The sequence below is a fragment of the Macadamia integrifolia genome, chromosome 11, assembly GCF_013358625.1.
Source record: "Macadamia integrifolia cultivar HAES 741 chromosome 11, SCU_Mint_v3, whole genome shotgun sequence".
Taxonomy (NCBI): domain Eukaryota; kingdom Viridiplantae; phylum Streptophyta; class Magnoliopsida; order Proteales; family Proteaceae; genus Macadamia; species Macadamia integrifolia.
The window spans coordinates 9923808-9931777 of NC_056567.1; the positions used below are offsets into that span (position 1 = coordinate 9923808).

At 35.6% G+C, this 7970-nt stretch overlaps 1 long non-coding RNA gene across 2 annotated transcripts; it reads left to right on the top strand.

Annotated features, from left to right (window-relative positions):
- The first annotated feature begins 68 nt into the window (after window positions 1-68).
- On the top strand, window positions 69-4420 carry LOC122094398. 2 transcript variants are annotated; one of them, XR_006144760.1, is made up of 3 exons: window positions 69-192; window positions 282-547; window positions 4218-4420. It is a non-coding gene; the product is annotated as an uncharacterized LOC122094398 (long non-coding RNA). The 2 variants fall into 2 exon arrangements; XR_006144759.1 differs by lacking the exon at window positions 4218-4420 and having other exon boundaries at window positions 282-629.
- The last annotated feature ends 3550 nt before the right edge of the window (window positions 4421-7970 follow it).

A 7970-nucleotide genomic window follows, 5' to 3' on the forward strand; every position in this document is an offset into this window, starting at 1 on the left:
TTATGGATATTTGTTTCCTTATTTGACACAAGTCATCCTTATAAAATGGTTGTGCTACAATCCAAAGCTCAAAAACAAACTAGACTCAGCCTAGTAATCAGATCTGAAGTTTTTAGAGAATAACTCTTTGCAATTCTCCTATGGCAATGAAGAAGGTGGTTTTCTTCGTTCTACTCATGGTTTTTGCAATTGGTTAGTAATTACCCTCTCTCTCTCTCTCTCTCTCTCTCTCTCTCTCTCTCTCTCATATGATACATTTTTTGTGCCTGATTTATATACAGAGTTCATAGAATGTTGTGAGAATGATCCAGTATGTAAAGTCGGAGATGTTGGAGATCCAGAATGTTGCTATAAATATGTGCCATCATTGAAAAAGTGTGAAATAGTGTGTGCTTCAAAGTCTATTGGACTTCCATCTTATGTGACCGAGAAGGATTGTTAGGCACAATATAAACCTAATCCTGACTGTACGCTTAAATGTTCATATGGACAGTGTGAAGAGATATGTGGTGGCAATTAGAAAAAGTCGACAACCGATGTACAGAGGGTTAGTCTTTGATTCTATTCCAGAGTGTTGTTGTTTGTGAATTCAAAAATAATGAATGAATAAAAATTACCTTTTCTATTCCCATATGGGTTTCTTGCTTAATTTCTTATATTTTTAGACTAATGAAAATAAATTATTAATTCTGTTAATAGTAGAGATTCTGTCAACGCTCAAGTCTCTGCTTGGCGTAGGTTGGAGAGTCACCGTATTAGGTTTGCTCCTTATCTTCTTCACTTAGCCGATTGAAAAATGTAACCTAATGCAGTGTGATCTCTTTGCTCTTTTTTGTTGTTCCAAATTTGATTGTTCCAGTAGTATTTGGGTGGTTGTCCCTGTTTTGATTGACATCTTTAGTCTTTGCCTTATAATTTTTTTTTTCTTCTTCCTTTTGGATTTTAATATATTTATTCATTCACCCAAAAAAAAGTTTTCAGAAAAAAGATCCTATTGGTGTAGGAAATGTCCAGACTGTGCAGGTTTCGAGAAAACCATGCTACCCTTCTTGATGGGCACTGAATATGTTATCACATTCCCACCCATTGGCTCATTGATATGATGTTTCCTATTCTAGATTGGTAGGTTTTTTTTTTTTCCCATAAAATTTTTTATTTCTTTTATCTCGGTTTTTTATGGGGTTGTAAATTGCCATTATGGTATATGATATTTTCATGCATTTTAAAACATGAAATTGGAGTATTGGACTCAACTCAAAAGGTATATAACATGTCTGTATGACCTCAGGTTGATGCGATGATTAAAATAATAAATTAGTTTTTAATAGAATTAAATATCATGGAAATATATATGATATCATATGTTTATTTTTTTATTTTTTTGAATATATATTAAAGATGATAAGCAATAATCATGTTGGTTGTCTTTCTTATAGCCTTGTCTCTTATCTTCCATAGAAGAGAAGTGGAGCTGATCTTATGCTCATCTCATACAACTTTAGATTGTATAAAAAATTATTGTTCAACAAGAATTTAGAGGACGAATGTAGCGAGTTCCCTATGGATTGTTGACATTGCTCTATGCATTAAAGGTTGGTAAAACTTTCAAGGGAGAATATTAGAAATAAAAACATTGGATAGAAAGACTGAAATTTACGAGCAATGTGGCATTGCAATAAAGAAGGCCCACAATTGTGGTTTTTTCTAGAGTAAAAGGTCTAAAAATTTGCAATAATAAACTATTGTTGTGGATTAACCGTGGTTTTCTATCTGTAGTTGCATGTGTCATCGATAAGTTTGAAGCTACGGATTTCCTACCGCAAGAAATGATACTCTATAGCTGCATATTTTTAGCTGTGGGTTCTTTGCAGTAAAATTCAATAGTTGGAGATTTTAGTTGCAAAATTTTACCAAAATTTATAGCTGCAGTTTTGTAATTGTGGAATTTTGTGCAGCAAAATCTATAACTACAAATTTTAGCCACGAAATTGTGCCCCAAAATTTGTTACTATGGTTTTGTAGTTGTGGATTTTGTGTGCTACAAAATCTATAAATTATGGATTTTTGATGCGGCTGTAATATTATGAAAACTTGTAGTTATGGATTTGTGTGTATTGAAGTCTCTAACTACAGATTTTAGCCCCTTTTTTTTTTTTTTTTTTTTTGTGAAACCTATAACTACGAATTCTTACTATAGATTTTTGTTAGGCAAGCTTATATTTTCAACTTTTAACTAAAAAAAGAAAAACTATACTAAGTAACAGTATATACCCACAGTTTTTTTAATTGTAGATTTTTTTTAGAAAAGCTTATAGATGCTGCACATTTGTTCCTGTTTTTTGAACCCACGGAATCCATTCAGTACATTATATATTTAAAATAAAAATCCATTGATACACTGTACATAACAAATGTTTAACATCCAAAATACATAGAATGCCTAAATCCTATTTATATCTAAATCACTTAAATTCAAAATACATCTAAAATAAAAATCATGTCTATCATCTGAATCACTTACATCTAAAAGCCCTAATACATCAACAATCATATTATAGAAAATCAACTCCATCGATAAATTAAATTTTTTATGCTAGAAAGAAAAAAACCAACTTGCAAGGGTCTTACCACTTTGATTCACTATATTTGAGTCTTTGAGGTACTTCGTACAATTAATATTAAAAAAATATATTTTTAACAATTATTTATTAAATACTTATAATAAAACTAGAAGTTGTATATTACTTTACCTTGTTGAGATTAAAAAAACACTAGGACTTGCTATAGAGGAGCAAATCCTTCGTGCAGGTGACTCAACGTGACCACTAGAAACATAAGATACCTATCACACATATGAAGATAACAAATAAAATTATTCTCAAAGCAAATAATAATTAAAATAATAACTAATAAATTATAATAGACAATGAAAATTCTCTAAAAGTAAAAGTAACTCTTAAGATTGGGAACATTATTTTGCAAAACTAGAATGCATGCAACAGTAAAGAAGGGATACACAACAATAGTCACTCTTTGAGAGGATCAACAACAGTTAGTCATGAATAGTATAGTATATATCATGCACTATAAAAAATTAGTTTGAAACAAAGTTTGAATGATTAATATGTGAAGGTTAGTGGGGACCATAAAGATTGTCAAGAAAAATTATCCTTTATTATTGGAAGTTAGTGGTGGCCAATGAAGAAGGACCTGATACTTTCACTTTTCCATCTACTATATACACATACTAGTCAATCTCTAAGGTTGTAACAAATACCATATACCTTAACTCATTGACCAGATTGATGAACCAAAATAGGTTAATACTCTCACAGTGATTTCGAAAGCATGAAACTAGAATAAGAAAATATTATTTAGTTATCATGATGATCAGTTAGTGACTACCTAAATTATCGGGCAAGGACATGAAGATTGAATTTGGGAATTTATCGTTCTCGTGATTTGGGTGTTGACCTTAATTTATGTAATGTTTCTTATCTTTTTCTATTTATACATGACTCATATGTATGATTGAATTGCTACATTGATGTAATGCTTGCAATTTTTATATGATTATTGTGATTGTGAGACTGTGATATGGATACTGTAGACTGTGGAGGTAAGAAAGGTAAGGCTGGTCATGGTGGGGCCCAAGGGGAAATTTTGACACCATGGGCCCTATGATTGTGATCTTTATGTGTGATGTATGATGATTGTAGCCATATCATTTAGGATGCATATGGTTAGGATATCATAGACCCTGGTTCTACACCCTTTTCCAGTAGGGTGCTAGGTACTGGCTAATCCAGAGGGGTGGTATGTCTGACGAGACTTTCACATCCATAATATGATGAACTATACTCAGACACAATATGAGTGACCAATGTGTAAGGTTTCAGGACTATCGCTGTAAGGGGATGCCTTTGGAGGTTTGTGGGGTAACCAATGTGTAGGATTCCTCAACTTGCAGACTTTCGACTTGTAACAAGCTTGTATATCTGGAGCCTGACATATTGGAGGGGATACCACCTACGTTGCGTAGCACTACTACCAAGATTTTGGACTTAGTAATGGAAATAGGAAAGTAGTTTGGCAATAGATTCATATGCATCATATAACTTATGGAGTATGCATTGCATCATTTGTATTGCATGTGCTTTCCTGCGCATCCCTTACTGGGCCTGTGAAGCTCACTCTATGTGGATTCTTCTTTTTAGATTGATTTGGGAACTGGTGATGAGGCAGGATTGGATTTCAACGGTGGCTGTTAGGCTTGTGTCTGCGAGGCATATGAATGCTGATGGATGTCACTTCACTTTTGCTTTTGATGTAAATATTTATGAGTTTTATAAGATGTAATTATTATACATAGGGGTTGTTATTAAATGGATCTTGCATACTTATAATTTATAATTTTAGTGAATCATCAGTAGTATTTGTCGGATGTTATTAGCATACTCTGATTTATAATTTTGATATTGGTGGCATTAGTGAACTAATCTACCACATCTATGATCCTAGAGGGTTAGGCTGACTGGATATACGTATCCAATACAACATACCTTGGCCCATTGGAGGCAGGGTGTGATAGAGTAGTATTAGAGCATTATACTCTATCTTAATCCACAAATGCACAAGATCTTAAGATATACTAGTGACAATTAGGAATAAATTTAAAAATTTCAAGATAAGTGCGTAACTTATTGTACACACCATAGGAGACTAGCCTAGGTGCAAAAGTCATTCACTAATAATAATCTAAAGAGCCTAAATTTTATATATAGTTAGGGGAAAAAATCTAACAAGATGATAACAGTTGGAGCTATGCAAGTGTAACTATATTATAAGTTAGAATCTGAGAAATAGGGTTATGTCAATCGATGCCATCTGCTAGAGGATTGAGCAGATGGCCGCTTTTTTTTTCATCATATGCTTTCAATTTTGCTATATAAATTGTAAATCATGTTATGTGGTCATATGACATGTATTAATCATTTGAGAAATTAATCAGTTTATTCACTTCATAGGAGATTTTCCAAATGTCGAAGTATACCCACCCTCAAGATGACCTACAACCGTGGAAGCACAGTCACATGAATCTGAATATAAGGGTGAAGATGTAATAGCAGTTACATCACCTGTGCCACCTCCTCTACCACTGTGATGATAGCCCATGATGTGGTTGCCATGGTCAGTAATGTGTTGCAAGGCATCCCACAAGGCATCCGACAAAACCTTCAACAACAACAAAGAGAAGTCAAGCAAAAACATAGGGATATGATAATAGAGATAGCTACAACTATTCGTGCCAGGGAGACACCTGTGGTACAACTCCCTGTTGTGCTGCTTACGCCACTTGCTCCTACTCCTACACCAACTTTGTCCCAAGGAGTTTTGGCTACTGCATAGTCAGCCAATGGTCAGTAATCTCATACAATACTAGTACTGGTGACACCCCCTGGGCAACATACACTAGAGAGATGGCTAGTTGCACTAATGTGGATAGATTTCTTCAAGTTAATGGAGAAATTTTAGAAGTACATGCCTCCCTACTTTAATGGTGTGATCCATGGCCCATTGGCACCAGCTAAGTGGGTAGAGGGTATGGATAAAGAATTTATGGTGCTGGGTTACATTGATGAACATAAGATAATCTTCCAGCGACCAATTGCAGAATGAAGCCCATGCATGATGGAAGACCACAAAGCCCATATTGACAGCTACTAATCCCAATTCTACTTGGGAGCAGTTTATTGAGTATTCGTTTGGGAACTACTTCCCAAAAAGTGTGAGAGATAGGAAGGAGGCAGAGTTCATGCTCTAACTTAAGGGCAAGATCTGCTCTTGAATGTTAACAGAAGTTTGAAGAGTTGTACTAACTTGCACCAAAGCATATGAGACTAGATAGAGCCAAGGCCAATAAGTTTGAAAAGGGTCTAGGGCTAGGGATCGGTACATTATTGGTGGCACTGGCACACCACTTGTAGACCTATGCACAAGTGGTTCAAACAACTAAAACTATAGAAGGCAAACATAAAAATAATTATCAAGCTCAGACAGCAAGGAGAGCAAACACACTATTTGGTGGCAGAGGTTTTACTAAGCAATTAGGGGACTGAACATTACACTGGCTGCACCTCAGATCAGAAGACCTGATGCTTTCCAAGCATTGCAGTAGCCTAGGCCAACAGTAGCGGTACTTCAACAAGTGGGTTTACCTCAGTGCTTTCGATGTAATCAATCTGAGCATATGGCTATATTATGTCCCCAGAAGAAGTGATGTTTTGTGTATGACCAGCTTGGGCATATGGCCAAGTATTGCACTCATACGATGTCAGAAGACTCATATGTGAAGCCCTTAGCATCAACAATCAGTCGTCAATTGCAAATGCACCAAAGTATCGGAACACAAGGAGAGGTATTTGCAAATGACAACAGAAGAGGCTGAGACTACATCTGAAGATGTCACCAATATTAACGACATACCTAGTGCATCCTATTTATTTGACACTCTCATATGCATTATTGGAATTTGTTGCAAAACTTTTGGTTGTATCTCAATTCCTGCTGCTAAAATGTATAAAAGCTAAAGAATCTAATACACAGGTTGGTTGTCAGTATCCTACCAGTGGAGGTATGTGAACCATGTTCCATCCACATACTTGTTTGGGACATAGTAGCTCATCTGATCGAATCAGACTTGGAGGATTTTGATGACTGTATTGGACATGGTGTAGCTACTCGCTTGTAGAGCTTGTGTGTGATGTGCAGAGGAAGAAGATTCTAGACAAGGTTTGTGAAGCATACCTGTACTTCGCATTTCGTAATGACCCTAAACATTAAAGCTACACTATGTGTGTACAATTTTCATAAATAAGGGTTGAGCAGTGTCAGTGTCAACATACAATATTCCGATTGACACTTACTAAGTGGAAGCCCAAGTAATAATGGATAAGTGGTGCAGTGAGTGGTGAAATGAGTGGTGAAATGGGAAAGTAAGAGTCCATCTGCGGTTAGCGTTGATCAAGAGTGGTATCCAATGGCAAAATTGGTAGTTAGTAAGGAAAAGGTAGACGAAGGAGTATGAGCGTTTTCCTTATAAAAAAGTAAGAATAGTATTGGGAAACTTATACCTAAAATGTTGTCCCACTCAATGGATCTGAGGTTGATTAATTGCAATGCCATATCAAAATGACAAGGTCGGACTGAAACGACAATGTTAAGTAATGCATGCACAATGTTACTTTTGGGCTAGTTGGGCTTCAGGTTTCACATGGCCATAATTTTTTTTTTTTTAATTATTGAAAATTTATTGAAATAAGATACAACACAAAAGCCATACAGGCAAGCCAAAGGACAAGACCCTAATAGGGCCTAGACAACTCTAGATAGTGGGAGGGAAACAAAACAAAACAAAAAGGGAAAATAACCAAGGGAGCAAAATATCCAACTTAAGAGGGGTATACAATAGAATCCGGGGAAGTGGAAGGGGAAGGGGAAGGGGAAGGAGAAGGGGAAGGGAGGGTGGGGGAGAACAGATGATACATAAGGGAGAGAAAATAAAAAGAAGGTTCCAAGAATAGGATGAATGACTATTTTTTTCTGAAATCAGGGAAAATAGCACAATTATGGAGGATTTTATTCCTAATCTCAAAGAGGTGGGATCCCCAATCTTCTCTATAGAACATGAAGAGGAAGATGATCTGTTTTTTAGGACATAGATATCTTTTTGCATTGATAATAGTTGTATATTTTATTTGGGCAAGTGTTTTCTATTGAAGAATGGATTTTGCGTGCAAGCACAGGGACACGCCCCCAGGAGGGGCACAATGGTCATTGTGTGCTCCCCTATGTTTGTAACACAGGGGCTACTCTTGGACAGAAAACTGTCCCATATTCTTTTAGGGAAAGCATTCTCTGAATATGAGGTGTAGGAAACACCTACACATATCAGATATTTTATTTATTTT